We start from the raw sequence: 21,608 nt of genomic DNA on the forward strand, positions 1-21,608 counted from the left end.
AACTTAAAAACAAACTGGGGAAATGTTCCAATAGATGACTAAGTCTTTTAGGTCTTTTTACCTGTGTTTTTTTTGGTCTCTTTACCAGATTAGTCGCCTGGCTCTCCCAAACAGACCAGCCAACGGACGTGACCACAAAGGGGTTAATGTCGAGGCCGGCGGGGCGGGGCGGGGCGGGGTGGGGGCGAGGAGGGGGGCGGCTGAGCGCACAGCGGATGGCGAGAGCGGAAGCAAAGAGGATTGTGGGAGCTCCGTTGTGCGTCTCTTAAGGGAGGGCGGTGGATGGGCGAGGGTCCGGTCACTGCGACTGCCGCTGCTCTCCGAGGCCATAGGACAGGGGCCGTGGGTCGCCGTCATGAAAGCGAGCGAGACGGAGGTTTGTAGCACTTCTTATGGGCTGAAGGCGTAGACACATCCTGCTTCCAGCCGAGTAAGCAAACGGGAACGGAAGTGATGGGGATCGGAAGTTGCGAGGGGATGAGGAGTCGGAGGAACTGACAAGAGGACGGACCCGGCGGCGAGAATTGATTGCGTAGCTGTAGGATTAAGGGGCGTGTCAACTGTGTTGTGTGTGTTGACACTGAGATGTGTGAATCTTACTATTTTTGGCTGGGGACAGGCGGGGGTCTATGGGGGAGGGGCGGACAGATGAATGGAGGATAAAATCAGGGCGAAAACGTGTTGTCTGCAGGGCACCAATACATCTGAATCCCATCTCGGCAGAATGATTTTATGGAAAGATCTGGGTCGCTGGTTTCAGATTCCGCTATTGATGCGTTGATTGATTTCCCTTACCAAAATACCAAGTACCTGCTCTGTGCTGGGTACTGCACTAGAGGCTCCGGATGAGGAAAGGAATTAGGCTTTTCCCTCGACATTTACAGCCTGCCGGTTGCTATCTGCATTTGGAGACAGGCTATTACAATACAAGGAGACAGAGATCCTGTGTTATGAAAACCTATTGGGTGCCACCGAACTCACCTGGGAGTTGAGATCTGGGACGGCTCTTTGATGTGGTGATTTAACATATATTTTGAAGACAAAATAAGCAGGGCGAAAACGAAGTGCAATTTTCCTCCAGGCACCTTCCCTCCCTGTTGAGGTGAACTGGAGAACTGAGTAGCATTTAAGGCCCAAAACTAGTTTATTTTTCTTTTCTCTTCTTTTCTTTTCTTTCTTTCTTTTTTCTTTCTTTTCTTTTCTCTCTCTCTCTTTTTTTTTTTTTTTGATAAGGAGTCTCTCTACTTCTGTCGCCCAGACTGGAATGCAGTGGCGTGATCTCGGCTCACTGCAACCTCCGCCTACCGGGTTCAAGCGATTCTTCTGCCTCAGCCTCACGGGTTGCTGGGGTTAGAGGCGCCCACCACCACTCCTGGCTAATTTTTGTATTTATAGTAGAGCCGAGGTTTCGCCAGGTTGGCCTCGAACTTCTGACCTCAAGTGATCCACCTGCCTGGGCCTCCCAAAGTACTGGGATTACAGGCATGAGCCACCACACCCGGCGCCCACAGCTAGTTTATTTCTGGTAAGAGCATTTGCCCATCACATTGGCACTTCCAGGCCCCTCTGGAAGAATCAGTCTTACGTGAGTGCAAAGCCTTCAAGCTCTGGGTAGGACTACAGTGGAGGTGCCAGTTATTTGGTTTTCTAGCAAACTCGGTTCACAGCAGGGAATTGTGCACCCACCAGAAATCCTAAGCAATATTTTAAAGCTTCTGAACAAGAAAAGCAGCCTCTTTGTTTACCAGATAAACAACAGTATAGCAGTCTAAGTCAGTGGCTCCCAAACTTTCCTGTGAATCAGAATCAGATGGAGGGTTTCTTAAAACAAAGATTGCTAGGTCCCATCCACAGAGTTGCCCCTACAGTTGGTCAGGAGTGGACCCCCGAATTTACATTTCTAACTAGTTCCCAGGAGATGCTGATACTCCTGGACATGGGGCCATACTTGGAGAACTATAGGTCCAAACGGAGCTGACAATAAATCTGAAAGAATATCTCCTGGAATCCCTTAGAACTTGGGAGACATAGGTTGCAGTGAGCCAAGTTTGCGCCACTGCACGCCAGCCTGGGTGACAGAGCGAGACTCTTGTCTCAAAAAAAGAAAAAAAGAAAAATCTCCCATAGGGAAGGCTAGGCACACTCCTAAAGGTCAGGCATGTCTGAATTCAGACACAGTATATATGAAATAAAATTGACTTATTTGACACTGCTTAGAAAATCTTTTTATTTTTATATTTGTATAATTTTATTGTATATTAACAAATTGTATATATTTATGGAGTTCAAAGTGGTATTATATGTATACAGTGTGGAATGATTAAATCAAACTAAATAACATATTCATCACCTAAAATATTTATCTTTTTTTACACAAAAATGACTCAACATGGAACTTAATAGTTTTTTTGTGGTGTTAACATTTGAAATGTACTCTTAGCTATTTTGCAGTATGAAATTTTGAATTATCACCACCATTTTATTACCTGCTTCTGTGAGTTCCATTGTTTTAGATTCCACATACAAGTGAGAACATGAAGTATTTGTCTTTCTGTGCCTGGCTTATTTCACTTAGCATAATATCCTCCAGGCTCATCAATGGACAGATTTTCCTGATTTTTGAAGACTGAATAGTATTCCATTGTGTATGTATAGCACATTTGCTTTATCTGTTCATCTTCTGATGGACACTTAGGATGATCCCATAACTTGGCTATTGTGATAAATCCTGCAATGACCATGAGAGTGCAGATATCCCTTCGACATACTGATTTCAAATTCTTTGGATATATACTCAGAAGTGGGATTGCTGGATCATATGGTAATTCTATTTTTAGTTTTATGAGGAACCTCCATGCAGTTTTCCATAATGGCTGTACTAATTTATATTCCCACCAATAATGTATAGGGTTGCCTTTTTTTCCATATCCTGGCCTGTTATCTTTCATCTTTTTGATAATAGCCATTCCGAAAGGTGTGAGGTAATATATCACTGTGATTTTAATTTGCATGTCACTAGCAATTAGTGATGTTGAGCATTTTTTCTTATGCCTATTGGCCATTTGTGTGTCTTCATTTGAGAAACATCTATTCAGGTCCTTTGTCCATTTGTTAATCAGGTTATTTGTCTTTTTGCTATTGAGTTGTTTGAGTTCCTTATATATTTTGGACATTAACCTCTTATTAGGAGTAGAGCTTGCAAATATTTTCTCCCAATCTGTAGGGTGTCTCTCCACTCTGTTAATTGTTTTCTTTGCTGTGCAGAAGCATTTTAGTTTGATATAATCCCATTTGTCTAGTTTTGTTTTTGTTATTTGAGCTTTTGGGGTCAAACCCCAAAATTCATCGCCCACCTGTGTCCTGTAGTTTCTTCCCTAGGTTTCCTTCTTGTAGTGTTATGGTCTCAGTTCATATATTTAAGTCTTTAATAAAATGGATGTGTTTTTGTTGTTTGTATGTTTTGGGTGGTCGAGCAAAGATCATCGTCCTGAACTAAACAAAGCGAATTGTTTTTCTCCATTGTAGTTGTCACAGTGACTTATACCATAAATTGGTTAAAAACACAAAGTAGCTGTTTTCTATTCAAATCCCTTGCTGGTTTTTATATATTCAAGTAGTTGTTTACAGTGGAATTCACACCTCCACTGTGTCAACAACGAAAAATGAAGTGTTCCTAATTTCTGATAATAAATTATGTTTGAGGTTAAAAATTAAAAAGACAATGTGACAAGCTAATTGACAGAGAAAGATTAGTATAAGAAGTCAGAATTGGTAGGTAGTTCCCCCCCACCAATGAAACCCTCCCTTTAGAAGAAATACAGTCATTCACTGCATAGTGGCATTTTGGTCAACGATGGACCACATATATGCTGGTAGTCCCATAAGATTATAATGGAGCATATATAGAAACCTGATATACAGCCCTTGATACTGGCCTTGCAGATCATTTGGGGTAATGATTGATGTTCATTATTGGTATTGTGACATTTTGTTTTTCATATGAGAAAAAAATATGTATATATACACACACACTCTAGGTTTGTGTAAGTACTGTCTATGATGTTCTCACAATGAAATTGCCTAACGATGCATTTCTCAGAATATATTCCTGTTGCTATGCAAGGTGTGACTGTAATCATTTTATTTACTCTAGAACACAGAATCAGAAATCTCATTGTATTACAGATTAATTTGAAGCCTTCCTTTAGGGGTTCGCCCTAAACAGACTCCTGTAGGGTGGCAGTCCACAGTTATACCTCCTGTTCAAACCCCCTTCCATGACCCTGAAAAAGGCCAGGACACATTTTCAGAAATTTCGCTGATCATTCTAGACTCTAGTCAATGGTTCATCCCAAATCTTGCTAGGCCAGTTACAAAACAAAATAAGTGAAACCCCAAACCAAACACTCAGACACACATAAAAAGACAACCAAAAAGTCCATACAAACTGGCCTGAGTCTATTGTGACTCTTTGTAGGGGCCAGCAAGGTGCTAGGATGGCCAGTGCCTTGGATGTTTCAGAAATCTGTTCTCAGGCTGGGCGTGGTGGCTCACGCCTGTAATCCCAGCACTTTGAGAGGCCAAGGCAGGCAGATCACAAGGTCAGGAGATCGAGACCATCCTGGCCAATATGGCAAAACCCTGTCTCTACTGAAAATACAAAAATTAGCTGGGTGTGGTGGTGCGCGCCTGTAGTCCCAGCTACTTGGGAGGCTGAGACAGGAGAATCACTTGAACCTGGGAGGCGGAGGTTGCAGTGTGCCGAGATTGTGCCATTGCACTCCAGCCTGGGCCACAAGAGTGAATCGCCATCTCAAAAAAAAAAAAAAAAAAAGAAATCTGTTCTCTATCATATCCATATTCCAAAGGAGTCAGCAAGACAACCACATGACTCCTGAAAATTAATCAGATTTTCCACGTGATTGGTGAGCCTCTCACTTCATGCTTGTGCACTTACCCTGCCCCTCCACGCTAGTCCTCATCTCTGTCTAAATCCACACCTAGTCTTACAGGCAGTGTTATTTTCCATGAAATGTGAGGAGATAAACCTATGTAAGTTTGAACTCTGCAGCTCCATTTCCTAAATGATGCCCGAGTAGTAATGATTTAATTTTGTTGCATGAACATTCAGTATCTCAGGGACCCTGAGAGTTTACATATGGTTGTGAAGGAGAATTTTGGGTCAAGAGTGTCAAAGCAGCAAACACGATTACTCCAGAATTCAAGTTCAGATGGGATTGTTTCCAGTCCATATTTTCTGTGTGCTACAGCTGATTCCTTAAACTAAACTTTAAATCAGTATGTGTCTCTGACCTGAAGTTGGGTGGGGATTCTGGTCTGGCACTGAACTACTAGGTTATGGAGGTCTAGTGTTTTCTTTGGAACGGTTTTTCTGAGGGTAAGAGTCCTTGCATCAAGCAAATGGAACTGTAAAGGAAAGGAGGAAAAGGGTAATGATATTGTCACGTTTTTTCTTTGCAAAATAAGATTAGGATAAAAATGAAGAATACACTAGGAGGAGGAGGAGGAGGAGGTGGCAGAAATAGGATTGTGAATCTGGGATCTGCAACTGAGATGTCCTGTGCCTACCTATTGCTTTTCCCAAAGCAGAGGCTTAAGCACTCTGTGTGTGTGAAGCCATATTTCCTTTAGGTCCTGTGACCGTGCTGGGGACAGGGCAGCTGTTGCCACTGTTATTGGAATAACCTTTCTGTACTTGATAAGGTGATGAGGAGGAAACCTGGGGGACCAGATCTCATATACACATATATTTAAGATATATGTGTGTGTGTGTGTGTGTGTGTGTGTGTATATACACGCACACATATATAAAACTTTAGGGGCAATTTAATAGCTTCTGGCAGTCTAAGGAGTTTATATAATTGTCTGCCAAAACTGCAGTGTAAAAGAGCCAAATCGAAAGTCGGACTGAAAGCTAGAATTCAGGGGATGGGAAGTGACCTCTGCTAGAAATGAGTTTTCTTATGCAAGGTCCTTAGAGGAGTTGTCAGTGCCCTCTAGCCCAAGACCACCAGGAACACACCTGTGGTTGAACAGGTTGGGTTGATTGCTCAGTGCATTACATTGAGGGAGAGCACACACCATGGGTGCTGTGGTGCTTCTCTGTTGGAGGGTGTCAGCAAGGACTTATTATGGGATTTGAATCTGTGTTAGGTGAATTTGGGCAAGATTTAAATAAGTGAGGCTTTGCCCTGGATTGGACTCTGTTAGGAAATGGGAATAATTCTGTGATTTGGTATCTTAATGAATCTTATCCAGAAGGAGGCTAATTGGTAAAGTAGCAACAGTCACTGTTAACCAGGATAGCAGAGTTTTTGATCATTTTTATGGCCTGGTCAAAGTTCATGTTTTGTTTCTTCAGATACAATTATGAGGTGGTCTTGCTTTTTTCTTGGTCACTGTGGTCACATAGTGGCCTTGTCTGATAGTGGCAGTTTATGAAATTGTTATGTGCATCGGGAGAACCCCAAGGCCCAGCTTCGAGTGCCAGGCCAGTTGCCACATGTCAGTGGCTGCTTTTTTTCCTCCAGAGTGATCAGTGCTGGGTCCAGCAGCTTATTGGAGGCCAGATTTCCTGGCCATTTGTAGTAGATAGTCAGCTATGCTGAACAGGAAAGCTTGGGGCTGGATGTGGATGAAAGCATTTGGTTATCTTCTTTCTTTTTTTTTTTTTTTTTTTTTTTTTTTGTTTTTGAGATGGAGTTTTGCTCTGTCACCCAGACTAGAGTGCAGTGGTGCGATCTCGGCTTACTGCAGCCTCCGCCTCCTGGGTTCAGGTGATCCTCCTGCCTCAGCCTCCCAAGTAGCTGGGACTACAGATGTGCGCCACTACGCCCAGCTAATTTTTGTATTTTTAGTGAAGATGGGGTTTTGCCATCTTGGCCAGACTGGTCTTGAATTCCTGACCTCAAGTGATCCTCCCGCCTTGGTCTCCCAAAGTGCTGGGATTACAGGCATGAGCCACTGTGCCGAGCCCTCTGGTTACCATGAGCCTCAGTTAAAATATTACTCTCCGAGGTGGTTTTTCCCTAAAAAATCAGTTCAAAGTATACTTAAGCATGAGAAGTACATGGGAGAAAGTGGCAGATTGTATTTTTCAGAGATGGTCACCATAGTACCTCTCATCCCATACTCTCTTCTGTAATGTGACCTTGCCACCCTTCCATTGAGAAGTAGGGTCAATCTGGGCAGACTTTGATTATATTAACCAATAGAATAGGGGGCAGTGAGACTGTGACTTCTGAGGCTAGGTTATAAGAGGCAGTGTAGCTTCTGGCTCACGTGCAGTGACATTCACCTTTAGAGCCCTGAGCTGCCGTGTACAAAGTCTGATTACTCTGAGGCTGCCGTACTGTTAGAAGGCCCAGGCCTATGGTAAGGCCACCTATAGGTCCTCTGATCAACAGCCCTAGCTGAGGTTCCAGCTAATAGCCAACATTTACCAGTAGCCTGTAAATGAAAACTCCTAAATGATTATGGCCCCCAGCCTTTTGGTTTTCCCAGCTGAGGCCCCAGACATCGTGAAGTAGAAACAAGCTGTCTCTGTTCCGTGATGTCTCAATTCTTAAACCACAGAATCCTAGAACAAAGTAAAATGATTGTTTAATGCCACTAAATTTGGATTGGTTTATTATGAAGCAATAGTAATTCAAACAGAGGTGGGGAGCTTGGTTAACATAAAAGGATTGAAGTAAAAGGAGCAAGGAAGGCAAATAGTCAGTAGAGAAGAAACAGGCTGGTACACAAAGCATTTTGCTTTGCTGCTAATGAGGGGTACTTTGATCCCAGAGACTTCAGAGTGGACAGTAGAGGGGAAAATGGAAAGAGAATTTATCCATTATGCTAAATGAAATTGCTGTGGATAAATGAAAAATCCATAGATAATTGTGCCTCCTTTTAAAGTAAGATCTTGAACTATTTATTTTTTAACTGAACATCTTGATTAAAACTAACAGAAGTGTGTGGATTTTTTTGTAAGTAAAAAGTAGTAATAATATTAACATTGGCCAACTATTCAGTGAGTAACAAGATTTTTTTTCTTTTTTTGTTGTTATATTTTAAGTTGTGGGGTACATGTACACAACGTGCAGGTTTGTTACATAGGTATACGTGTGACATGTTGGCTTGCTGCACCCATCAACTCATCATTTACATTAGATATATTTCTCCTAATGCTGTCCCTCCCCCAGCCCCCAACCCCCTGACAGGCCCCCAGCGTGTGATGTTCCCCTCCCTGTGTCCATGTGTTGTCATTGTTCAACTCCCATTTATGAGTGAGAACATGCGGTGTTTGATTTTTTTCTTCTTGTGTTACTTTGCTGAGAATGATGGTTTCCAGTTTCATTCGTGTCCCTGCAAAGGGCATGAACTCATCCTTTTTATGGCTACATAGTATTCCATGATGTATATATGCCACATTTTCTTTATCCAGTCTGTCATTGATGGGCATTTGGGTTGGTTCCAAGACTTTGCTATTGTGGATAGTGCTGCAGTAAACATACATGTGCATGTGTCTTTATAGTAGAATGATTTATTATCCTTTGGGTATATATCCAGTAATGGGATTGCTGGGTCAAATGTTATTTCTGGTTCTAGATCCTTGAGGAATCGCCACACTGTCTTCCACAGTGGTTGCACTAATTTACACTCCCAACAACAGTGTAAAAGCATTCCTATTTCTCCACATCCTCTCCAGCATCCGTTGTTTCCTGACTTTTAATGATTGCCATTCTAACTGGCATGAGATGGTATCTCATTGTAGTTTTGATTTGTATTTCTCTAATGACCAGTGATGATGAGCATTTCTTCATAAGTTTGTTGGCTACATAAATGTCTTCTTTTGAGAAATGTCTGTTCGTATCCTTTGCCCATTTTTTGACGGAGTTGTTTGATTTTTTCTTGTAAGTTTAAGTTCTTTGTAGATTCTCGATATTAACCCTTTGTCAGATGGGTAGATTGCAAAAATTTTCTCCCATTCTGTAGGTTGCCTGTTCACTGCTGATAGTTTCTTTTGCTGTGTGGTAGCTCTTTAGTTTAATTAGATCCTATTTGTCTATTTTGGCTTTTGTTGCCACTACTTTTGGTGTTTTAGTCATGAAGTCTTTGCCCATCCCTATGCCCTGAATGGTATTGCCTAGGTTTTCTTCTAGTGTGTTCATGGTTTTAGGTCTTACGTTTAAGTCTTTAATCCACCTTGAGTTAATTTTTATATAAGGCGTAAGGAAGGATTCCAGCTTCAGCTTTCTGCATGTGGCTAGCCAGTTTTCCCAACACCATTTATTAAATAGGGAATCCTTTCCCCATTTCTTGTTTTTGTCAGGTTTGTCAAAGATCAGATGGTTGTAGATGTGTGGTGTTATTTCTGAGGCCTCCGTTCTGTTCCATTGGTCTATCTTTCTGTTTTGGTACAGAACCATGCTGTTTTGGTTACTGTAGCCTTGTAGTATAGTTTGAAGTCAGGTAGCGTGATGCCTCCAGCTTTGTTCTTTTTCCTTAGGTTTGTCTTGGCTATGTGGACTCTTTTTTGGTTCCATATGAACTTTAAAGTAGTTTTTTCCATTTCTGTGAAGAAAGTCAGTGGTAGTTTGATGGGGATAGCATTGAATCTATGAATTACTCTGGGCAGTATGGTCATTTTCACGATATTGATTTTTCCTATCCATGAATATGGAATCTTCTTTCATTTGTTTGTGTCTTCTTTTATTTCGTTGAGCAGTGGTTTGTAGTTCTCCTTAAAGAGGTCCTTCACATTCCTTGAAATTTGGATTCCTAGGTATTTTATTTTCTTTGTAGCATTTGTGAATGGGAGTTCACTTATGATTTGGCTTTCTGTCTGTTATTGGTGTATAGGAATGCTTGTGATTTTTGCACATTGATTTTGTATCCTGAGACTTTGCAGAAGTTTCTTATCAGCTTAAGGAGATTTTGGGCTGAGAGATGGAGCTTTCTAAATATACAATCATGTCATTTGCAAACAGAGACAATTTAACTTCTTTTCCTAATTGAATACCCTTTATTTCTTTCTCTTGCCCGATTACCCTAGCCAGAACTTCCAATACTAAGTTGAATAGGAGTGGTTAAAGAGGTCATCCTTGTCTTGTGCTGGTTTTCAAAGGGAATGCTTCCAGTTTTTGCCCAGTCAGTGTGATATTGGCTGTGGGTTTGTCATAAATAGCTCTTACTATTTTGAGATACGTTCCATCAATACCTAGTTTATTGAGAGTTTTTAGCATGAAGGGCTGTTGAATTTTGTCGAAGGCCTTTTCTGCATCTGTTGAGATAATCGTGGTTTTTGTCATTTGTTCTGTTTATGTGATTGATTATGTTTATTTATTTGCATATGTTGAACCAGCCTTGCATCCCAGGGATGAAGCCAAGTTGCTCGTGGTGGATAAGCTTTTTGATGTGCTGCTGGTTTCGGTATGCCAGTATTTTATTGAGGATTTTCACATTGATGTTCATCAGGGATATTGGTCTGAAATTCTCTTTTTGTTGTGTCTCTGCCAGGTTTTGGTATCACGATGATGCTGGCCTCATAAAATGAGTTAGGCAGGATTCCCTCTTTTTCTATTGTTTAGAATAGTTTCAGAAGGAATGGTACCAGCTCCTCTTTGTACTTCTGGTAGAATTTGGCTGTGAATCTGTCTGGTCCTGGACTTTTTTTGGGTGGTAGGCTATTAATTACTGCCTCAATTTCAGAACCTGTTATTGGTCTACTCAGAGATTCTACTTCTTCCTGGTTTGGTCTTGGGAGGGTGTATATGTGCAGGAATTCATCCATTTCTTCTAGATTTTCTAGTTTATTTGCATCGAGGTGTTTATAGTATTCTCTGATGGTAGTTTGTAGTTCTGTGGGATCGGTGGTGATATCCCGTTTATCATTTTTTATTGTGTCTATTTGATTCTTCTCTCTTTTCTTCTTTATTAGTCTGGCTAGTGGTCTATCTATTCTGTTTAATCTTTTCAAAAAACCAGCTCCTGGGTTCATTGATTTTTTTTTTGAAGGGTTTTTCGTGTCTCTGTCTCCTTCAGTTCTGCTCTGATCTTAGTTATTTCTTGTCTTCTGCTAGGTTTTGAATTTGTTCATTCTTGCTTCTCTAGTTCTTTTAATTGTGATATTAGGGTGTTGGTTTTAATCTTCCTGCTTTCTCTTGTAGGCATTTAGTGCTATAAATTTCTCTCTACACACTGCTTTAAATGTGCCCCAGAGATTCTGATACGTTATGTCTTTGTTCTCATTGGTTTCAAATAACATCTTTATTTCTGCCTTCATTTTGTTATTTGCCTGGTAGTCATTCAGGAGCAGGTTGTTCAGTTTCCATGTATTTGTGCAGTTTTGAGTGAGTTTCTTAATCCTGACTTATAATTTGATTGCACTGTGGTCTGAGAGACAGTTTGTTGTGATTTCTGCTGTTTTACATTTGCTGAGGAGTGTTTTACTTCCAATTATGTGGTCAATCTTAGAATACATGCAGTGCGGTGCTGAGAAGAATGTATATTCTGTTGATTTGGGGTGGAGAGTTCTGTAGATGTCTGTTAGGTCTGCTTGGTCCAGAGCTGAGTTCAAGTCCTGGATATCCTTGTTAATTTTCTGTCTCGTTGATCTGTCTAATATTGACAATGGGGTGTTAAAGTCTCCCACTATTATTGTGTCAGAGTCTAAATCTCTTTGTAGGTCTCTAAGAATTTGCTTTATGAATCTAGGTGCTCCTGTACTGGGTGCATGTATACTTAGGATATTATTTGTTGCATTGATCCCTTTACCATTATGTAATGGCCGTGTTTGTCTCTTTTGATCTTTTTGTAAACAACTCAAGATAATTGGCTCAAAATGGTTAGTGAGACTTCCTCAAAGGCTTGTCATCATAGGCAACTACAATATTAAATCTTGTTACTCTGATTTCTGGCAAGATGGCTGAATAGGAACAGCTCTGGTCTGCAACTCCCAGCGAGATTGACGCAGAAGGCCAGTGATGTCTGCATTTCCAACTGAGGCAAACAGGGTCTGGAGTGGACTTCCACTGTTTAAGGTCTGTTTTATCAGAGACTAGGATTGCAACCCCTGCTTTTTTTTCTTTCCATTTGCTTGGTAGATCTTCCTTCATCCCTTTATTTTGAGCCTGTGTATGTCATTGCACATTAGATGGGTCTCCAGAATACAGCACACTGATGGGTCTTGACTCTTTATCCAATTTGCCAGTCTGTGTCTTTGAATTTGGGCATGTAGCCCATTTACATTCAAGGTTAATATTGTTATATGTGAATTTTATCCTGTCATTATGATGCTAGCTGGTTATTTTGCCCGTTAGTTGATGCAGTTTCTTCATAGCGTCGATGGTCTTTACAATTTGGCGTGTTTTTGCAGTGGCTGCTACTGGTTTTTCCTTTCCATGTTTAGTGCTTCCTTCAGGAGCTCTTGTAAGGCAGGCCTGATGGTGACAACATCTCTCAGCATTTGCTTGTCTGTAAAGGCTTTTATTTCTCCTTCACATACGAAGCTTAGTTTGGCTGGATGTGAAATTCTGGGTTGAAAAGTCTTTTCTTTAAGAATGTTGAATATTGGCCCCCACTCTCTTCTGGCCGAGAGTTCTGCTGTTAGTCTGATGGACTTCCCTTTGTGGGTAATTCGACCTTTCTCTCTGACTGCCCTTAACATTTTTTCCTTCATTTCAACCTTGGTGAATCTGATGATAAGTGTCTTGGGGTTGCTCTTCTTGAGGAATATCTCTGTGGTGTTCTCTTTATTTCCTGAATTTGAATGTTGGCCTGCCTTGCTACGTTGGGGAAGTTCTCCTGGATAATATCCTGAAGAGTGTTTTCCAGCTTGGTTCCATTCTCTCTGTCACTTTCAGGTACACCAGTCAAATGTAGATTTGGTCTTTTCACATAGTCCCATATTTCTTGGAGGGTTTGTTCTTTTCTTTTCACTCTTTTTTCTCTAATCTTGTCTTCTTGCTTTATTTTATTTTATTATTTTTTTGAGACGGAGTCTGGCTGTGTCGCCGAGGCTGGAGTGCAGTGGCGCGATCTCGGCTCACTGCAAGCTCTGCCTCCTGGGTTCATGCCATTCTCCCGCCTCAGCCTCCGAGTAGCTGGGACTACAGGCGCCCGCCACCACGCCCGGCTAGTTTTTTGTATTTTTAGTAGAGACGGGGTTTCACCGTGTTAGCCAGGATGGTCTCGATCTCCTGACCTCGTGATCCGCCCGTCTCGGCCTCCCAAAGTGCTGGGATTACAGGCTTGAGCCACCGCGCCCGGCCGCTTTATTTCATTAAGTTGATCTTCAATCACTGATATCCTTTCTTCCTCTTTATTGATTTGGCTATTGAAACTTGTGTATGCTTCACGAAGTTCTCATGCTGTGTTTTTCAGCTCCATCAGGTCATTTATGTTCTTCTCTACACTGGTTATTCTATTTAGCCATTCGTCTAACCTTTTCTCAAGGTTCTTAGCTTCCTTGCATTGGGTTAGAACATGCTCCTTTAGCTTGAAGGAGTTTGTTATTACCCACCTTCTGAAGCCTACTTCTGTCAGTTCGTCAGACTCATTCTCTGTCCACTTTTGTTCCCTGCTGATGAGGAGTTGTGATCCTTTGAAGGAAAAGAGGCATTCTGGTTTTTGGAATTTTCAGCCTTTCTGCGCTGGTTTCTCCCCATCTTTGTGGTTTTGTCTACCTTTGGTCTTTGATGTTCGTGACCTATGGATGGGGTTTTGGTGTCGACGTCCTTTTTGTTGATGTTGATGGAATTCCTTTCTTTGTTAGTTTTCCTTGTAACAAGTCAGTTGGAGTTTGCTGGAGGTCTGCTCCAGACCCTGTTTGCCTCAGTTGGAAATGCAGAAATCACCCACCTTCTGTTTTGTTTGTTTGTTTGTTTGTTTTTGAGATGGAGTCTAGCTCTGTCACCCAGGCTGGAGTGCAGTGGCCCAATCTCGGCTCACTGCAAGTTCCGCCTCCCAGGTTGACGCCATTCTCCTGCCTCAGCCTCCCGAGTAGCTGGGACTACAGGCGCTCGCCACCACGCCCGGCTAATTGTTTTTTGTATTTTTAGTAGAGACAGGGTTTCACCATGTTAGCCAGAATGGTCTCCATCTCTTGACCTCGAGAAATCACCCACCTTCTGCCTCGGTCTCGCTGGGAGCTGCAGACCAGAGCTTTTCCTATTTGGCCATCTTGCCAGAAATCAGAGTAACAAGATTTAATATTGTAGTTGCCTATGCTGACGAGCCTTTGAGGAAGTCTCACTAATCATTTTCAGCCAATTATCTTGAGTTGTTTATAAAAAACAATTTCTACTTTGCTGTGGTTATGTGAATGTTTGCCTCTGTATATGTTATTTGAGGTGTTTAACGTATGACACATGGCTACCATTAGTGTTGAAACTGTGAAGACGTTTAGCTGTTCAGTCTTCCTTGATAGTAGTACTTAGTTATCAGAGATTGAAAGGACATTTGCTCACCTCTGTCTCATTGTGTGAGATGAAAACACAATGTTATTTCCAATGACATGTATGGAAGTTTCATTCTTTTAATCTGGCAGAATCTGGTTCACTTTTTTTGAAACAGGGTCCCACTGTGTTGACAGTTGGAGTGCAATGGTGAGATCATGGCTCACTGCAGCCTCGACTCCCAGGCTCAAACAATCTTCCCACCTCAGCCTCCCAAATAGCTGGGACTACGGGAGACTGCCACCATGCCCAGCTAATTTTTGTGTTTTTTGTACAGACAGGGTTTAACCATGTTGCCCAGGCCAATCCTGAACACGTTTTCTTTTAAAAGACTAGTCAAGCATAGTAGTGAGAATGCTGGTTCACTTTTAAAGTCTCCATATGTGGCCACATTTTAGATTTTATATGCATCAGTAATTTTTGCTGGGTAACCTATTCTATCTGTAGGTAAGAATGGAAGTTCTAGGGCTGGGTGTGGTGGCTCACACTTGTAATCCCAGCAATTTGGGAAGCCAAAGCAGGTGGGTTGCTTGAGCCCAGTAGTTTGAGACCAGCCTGGCAACAATGGTGAAACCCCGTCTCTACAGAAAATTCAAAAATTAGCCAGGCGTGGTGGTGCATGTCTGTGGTCCCAGCTACTCCGGAGGCTGAGGTGGGAGGATTGCTTGAGCCAAGGAGGTGGAGACTGCAGTGAGCTGTGATCACTCCAGCATGGGTGACAGAGTGAGACCCTGTCTGGAAAAAAAGAGAAGTAGAAGTCCTTGTACTGTTGGAATTGTTTAATCAGTGAGCATTCAGAGATATTGGTTATAAATGTTGAGTATGGCTACCAACTGACCACATGGTTATGGGCCAAGGTACAACACGTCTCAGTCACTTGTTTTATTGTAAAAATTCATGTGAATGTCTAAGGTTTTGAAGATTTACACCTGTGTTTTCTAGGAGTTTTATATTTTTCTTTCCTATGCCTTTGTTTTGTTTTCAGGTAAGTTTGGCATGTGGTATAAAGTAGGAGCCCAGCTTTGTTTTCCAGATGCATATCCAGTTGTCCCAGCAGCTGGAATTCACAGCTTACTGCGATTGCAAGGCTTCTGGTTTTCAAGGCCATCACTGAGCAGTAGAGTGGGGGATGTGAATAGGGCAAGTTAAAAGGCCACAAAGATCAGTGTTTTTGCCAAGATTCAGTTGTTTTCTTGAATAAATGCTCCTTAGATTGCTGCAAGCTTTTGGATAATTTCCAGCATATTGAAAAACTTGATTTTAACAATTTTGCCAATATTCTCATCACTGATCGGAGGAGCACATTTTTTGGAGGGTCTTACTCAGCTATTCTGAAAGTCCCTACTCATAGGTTTCTGTTTTGCCTGGGCCATAATCAGATCTCCATATGAAATAATAATTTTGATATATGTATATATTTGGGTCAGAACTTCTTAATGGTGGGCAGGATTTGGACTGACCAACAAAATGCTTAAGGTGGCCTTCTCCTGTCTCTTCAGGACTCTAAAAGACTGTCCTGGGTGGAGGCCGGGCTGTATTCACGAGCAGGCCAGTGGGTGAGAACTATAGGCAGCCAGTGAGACCATGTTGTTTTTGTCCCTGCCAGACTGTTTCTGTGCTCATAGACATGAAAACATCTGGAGATACGTTTGAGCTCGTATTTTTTTTCCCCAGAGATGGACTGCCAATTTCCTCTGCTGTTTATGGTATTCCCCAGAAAATTTATTAGACTTGTACCTCTCCTTTAGAATGAATTTGGGAGAGACCAGTGTTAAAGGGGGTAATTGGAGAGACCAGGGAAGGCTTCCTGCAGGAGCTATGAGTTTTGACCTAGTCCTACAGAGTGAGCAAGAGCTGATTAGTTGAAGAAAATAGGTGGTGAGTAAGAAGTAGTTAAATTTAACACAAGCCATGAAGATTATACATAATTATTTCCCCCTCACTGAGCCAATGCAAGAATAAAACCCAGGCTTATCCCTGGAAGAAACTATTCTGTGATCCCCACCCCCCCAAAAAAAAAAAACCCATCGAAATCCTGTCTCTACAAAAAAGACAGAAATTATCAGGGTGTGGTGGCACATGCCGGTAGTCCTAGCTGCTTGGGAGGCTGAGGTGGGAAGATTGCTTCTTGAGGTCGGGAGGTCCAGGCTGCTCTGAGCCTTGATCCCACTACTGCACTCCAGCCTGGGTAACAGAGTGAGACTCTGTCTCAAATAAATAAATAAATAAGGAGGGGAGGCTGTATATTGTAGTCATAAAAAATTCAAGACCGGATGTCAGACAACTTAAGTTCAAATGACGGATCTTCTGCTTATTGGCTGTGTGACCCTGGGAAACTTACTTTATCTCTTTGGTCCTATTATCTTTGTCGAATGGGAATATCTACCTGCTTCACAGGTTTGGTGAGAAGTTTAAATGAGAGAATGCATCAGTAGTTCAATGCACAATGTCTTGCACAGAGTGTTTACTAAAAGCCATTTTATTTTATTTTTATTTTATTTATTTGTGTGTTTGTTTATTTGTTGAGACGGAGTCTTGCTCTGTCGCCAGGCTGGAGTGCAGTGGCACAATCTTGGCTCACTGCAACCTCCGCCTCCTGGGTTCAAGCGATTCTCCTGCCTCAGTCTCCCAAGTAGCTGGGACTACAGGCGCACACCACCGCACCCAGCTAATTTTTGTATTTTTAGTAGAGACGGGGTTTTGCCATGTTGGCCAGGATGGTCTTGATCTCTTGACCTTGTGATCTGCCTGCCTTGGCCTCTCAAAGTGCTGGGATTACAGGCATGAGCCACCGCGCCCGGCCTATATTTATTTTTTTGAGATGGAGTTTCGCACTCTGTTGCTTAGGCTGGAGTGCAGTGGTGCAATCTTGGCTCACTGCAACCTCTGCCTCCCAGGTTCTAGCGATTCCCCTGCCTCAGCCTCACAAATAGCTGGGATTACAGGCATGTGCTACCACGCCCAGCTAATTTTGTATTTTTAGTAGAAATGGGGTTTTACCATGTTGGCCAGGCTGGTGTTGAACTCCTGGCTTCAAGTGATTCACTGGGCTCGGTCTCCCAGAGTGCTGGGATTACAGGAATGAGCCACTGTGCCCAGCCAATTTTTATTTTTGAGACAGGGTCTTACTCTCTCATCCAGGCTGGAGTGCAGTGGTACCATTTCAGCTCACTGCAACTGATACGGAAGGGGAAAGGGAAGTACTGAGAAGGGAAGAGCATGATCCCTTTAAATGATATGGAAGGAGGGAAGAGTGTGGTCCCTGGCTAGGGCTCTACCCCCGGGCCTATGCCCATGGACTTAGGTGAGGACAGGCATTTTTGTTTTCCTGCCCAAATGTTGCATTTCCCAAGACCACCCTGGCCTGCCATACCACCATCCTGTGCCTATGAAAACCCCAAGACACCAGCAGGCAGACACAGATGTGGCTGAGCTTTGAGAGGAGTACATCAGTGGAGGAACACACAGGTGGCTGGATGTGGAGAGGAACGACTGATAGGTACCAGCACGCTGGGAGGCCATCAACCGGCAGAACGACATGGAGTTTGGCTAGGGCAGTTAGAAAAAAGCCTGGGCCGTGAGCAGCCTGACTCCAGAGGAAAGCCATCTCCCTTCTGGTTCCCCCATCTACTGAGAGCTACTTCCACTTAATAAAATCTTGAACTCATTCTCCAAGCCCACGTGTGATCTGATTCCTCCAGTACACCAAAGCAAGAACTCCAGGATACAGAAAGCTCTCTGTCCTTGCGGTAAGGTAGGAGTCTAATTGAGCTAATGCAAGCTGCCTACGGGCAGCTAAACTAAAAGAACACCCTGTAACACATGCCCGTTGGGGCTTCAGCTGTAAACATTCACCCCTAGACACTGCTATGGGGCTCCCTGCCCATCCATATGCTCCCATAGAGGTTTGAGAAGCGGGGCACTGAAGAAGTGAGCTATACCCCACATTGCACACCCTGCAAGGGGGACGAGAGAACTTTTCCTTTTTCACAACCTCTGCTTCATGGGCTTAAGTGATCCTCACACTTCAGCCTCCCCAGTAACTGAAAGTACGGGCACGCCATCATGCCCGGCTACATTTTGTATTTTTTTCTAGAGATGCTGTCTCCCTATGTTACTCAGGCTGGTCTCGAACTCCTGGCCTCAAGCGATCTTCCTGCCTCAGCCTCCCAAAGTGCTGGGATTACAGGCGTGAGCCACTGTGCTGGCTGGTGGGCAGCCACATTTTAAATCTCTGAGTCTAGCCATAAATCCAAATATCAAATGCACAAAGCCTAAAAATCGTGTGAGTGTGGTCAAAATAGAAACTGTTTTTGAATGCTTTCTGAAATTTATTTCTGTTCTGTTCACTTTTAGAATTTGGTAGCATCTTGAAAATGCCAACAGTCTCCATCATGTTAGGAAGGATCATATGGAGTGTTTTTTTTTTTTTTTTTGGCTATATTTGAGACAGAACATCTGTGAACAAAAGGTCTCTGAAAAGGAGACTGGAGGAAAGAGACTCTGTTCCAGTGAACTGTTTGCAAACTCAGGAGTCTCAGCCTCCAGTGTAAAACAAAAGTACATTTATAACGAAGGATTGAAGCATGGTTGGTTCTGATTGGTCAATGCAGCTGAGTTCTGGTTGGTCCATATAGCTGAGCCCTGATTGGTCAACACAGCTGAGCTCTGATTGGCTGAGTCAGATGAGCTGTGATTGGTTGGTTAAGGGAAGCGCTGAAAGTCTGAAATATAAGAGTGCTGGTTTTCAGGGAACTCAGAGTATGTGTGTGACCCCTAGTCAGTAAAATGGCTTGTTGGCTTTATTTTACATTTAGGCCCAGTGAGCTGCTCAAGATCCATCTTGAAGGATTGGCTTTTTCAGGTTTATGTTTGTTCATACATGAAAGGAGGAGCACTCACTTTGGGGCTTGGGGGGTGCAGGGCTACAGTAGAGGCAGGGATCAAGCAGAGCGTATTTCCAGGGGCTAGGTGAGATTTAGAGGAATGGAGTCAAGTTCCTGATCAGCTTAACCTCCTACTAGGAGATTCTACTACCTGAACTTTTATCTCCTTGAGTTTTGGAGGTACAAGGTTTTTATTTATTGAATCATCAAACATGCATCGAGGTGGGGTTATGGGGGCAGTAGTTGTTTTTTTTTTTTTTTTTTTTTTTTTTTTTTTTTTTTTAAGCTATTGAATGGGTTCTGGACCCAGGGCAGGCTTGAATCCGAGCTCTAGCATTTCCTGGCTGTGTGACTATGGACAATTTACCCAACCTTTCTGTTGCTCTTTTGCTTCATCTGTAACATGAGGATAATCATATTATTTACCTCACTGAGTTGTGAGCATTAAATGGGATAATACAGATACAGTATTCAGTGCTCAACAAATGTTAAATATTATAATAATTATTCTATAGTGGTTGGAAATATGGCTGTTTTAATTCTCTGTGTACATGTTTAATTCTTTGTTTATGCGGTCAACTGGTTTTGTTCATCATTGTGTCTCTGCCTGTCCTAGGCACGACACTTATAAATTTGTTGGGTGCATGAATGAATGTGTACAGGTAAACAATTATAATACAATGAGAGGTGCTATAACAGAGCTTGAGTACAAGACACTTTGCAGGACATGGAGAAAAATATATGATTAACTCTGAGCATTTCCGAGAACAGTTCACTGAGCTAGGCTGTTCCCTTCCAGAACTTTCACAGTGCAGTGGGCTTTCAGAGCAAACTGCACTGGGGAATTAAGTAAAGGGATGCTAGATAGCCACCAGGTGGCGATATTGCAGAAGGATTCAAGTAGCGGAGGAAAAGAGCAGCCCTTATGCATCTAGAAGTCCATGTTTATGTCCACGTCAGATTTTTTTCTCCTGTCCACGAAAGTTCAAGTCGTGATTTCTTTCCCTTTGTTCTGATGGTATTGGAGCACTGCTGTTCCTGCCCAAGGCTATTTTGGAGCTGCCTGGTGCTCCAGCCACTCTGTCATTACCAGACAGAGGACAGAAATGATGCTGTTTCCAGTTCTTCAGTTGTTGGGCTTCTAATTCTTACATCACTGACCTGCGGTTTCCTCTGCTATGCCTCCCATGGATGGAGTTAAAGGGGTGAGGGGAGAAGCAAAACATACATATTTTGAGACTTCTGGCACTATATCAGACATATATACATATATAATATGCATGCATATTATATACTATGTATGCATATTATATACGTATATAATATATGTTATATGTAACATATGCATATATAATATGTATATATAACATACATATATAATATGCATGCATATTATGCATATTATATACTATGTATGCATATTACATATGTATATAATATGTATGTTATATGTAACATAAATACATAATTATATACTTTGATATGTGAGTTGTGAGCCATTTCATATAATGGGAAGCTGAGGCTCAGAGAAGGGCATCCTTTCAGTATTCAGATAAAATTCTCTAGTTAATCAAACTTGGTATCAGATATTGGAGATACAAAGATTAGGAAGATGTGGTTCCTACCTCTAAGTCTTGTGCTCCTGTAGTACTCTGTTGGTGTGTCTATCACAGGACTTATTACGTCATGTTATTAGTGGTTATTTATATGTCTGTCTTCTCAGATAGATGGTAAATACCTTAAAAGGCAGCAGCCATTTCAAGTATTCCTCATACTTAGCATAGGCTCCAGTAAATAGTAGATATTTAACTACTGTGAGGCACAGAATAATTCTGTCTGATGGAGCAGTGGGAACTAGTGAAGAGTTTCAAGCAGGGCAGTGACATGATGAGGTTTTCGCTGGAGGTAGGTAACAGGTTGCCCATTGGATTGGAGGAGTGAGTAGAGGCAGGCAGGGAGGTGACTATGGCAGAGTCTGTGATAGAAGGGATTTGGGCCAGAATGAGAGCAGTGGCAGTGAGTATAGAGAGAAGGCAGGTTGGAGAGTTATTGAGGACATGAATTAGGATTTGGTCATTTCTTAGATGTGCAGATCGAAGAATTCCAGGCTTGGGTGATGGTGGTGCCAGCAGCCGGTTTAGAGTAAAGAGGGGAAGTGGGTTTGGGGTAGGGAACGTGAGTTTGGTTTTGGACATGCTGAAGTTGAGGTGTCTATTCAGGGGGTGTGATATATCAGGATATTTGAAACAAAAACTCA

At 42.3% G+C, this 21,608-nt stretch overlaps 1 protein-coding gene across 2 annotated transcripts in view; it reads left to right on the top strand.

Moving 5' to 3' along the window:
* The first annotated feature begins 265 nt into the window (after positions 1-265).
* Positions 266-21,608, top strand: part of LOC104670019 (solute carrier family 25 member 53) — a 58,793-nt gene continuing 37,450 nt past the window's right edge. The window contains exon 1 of one of the 2 annotated variants that reach the window (XM_030934386.1): positions 266-430. The gene's annotated coding sequence lies outside the window, so the exon portion shown is untranslated. The remainder of the gene's footprint in view (positions 431-21,608) is intronic. The other variant, XM_030934384.1, reaches the window with a different exon arrangement.

The sequence above is a fragment of the Rhinopithecus roxellana genome, chromosome 7 (assembly GCF_007565055.1).
Source record: "Rhinopithecus roxellana isolate Shanxi Qingling chromosome 7, ASM756505v1, whole genome shotgun sequence".
Classification (NCBI taxonomy): Eukaryota; Metazoa; Chordata; class Mammalia; order Primates; family Cercopithecidae; genus Rhinopithecus; species Rhinopithecus roxellana.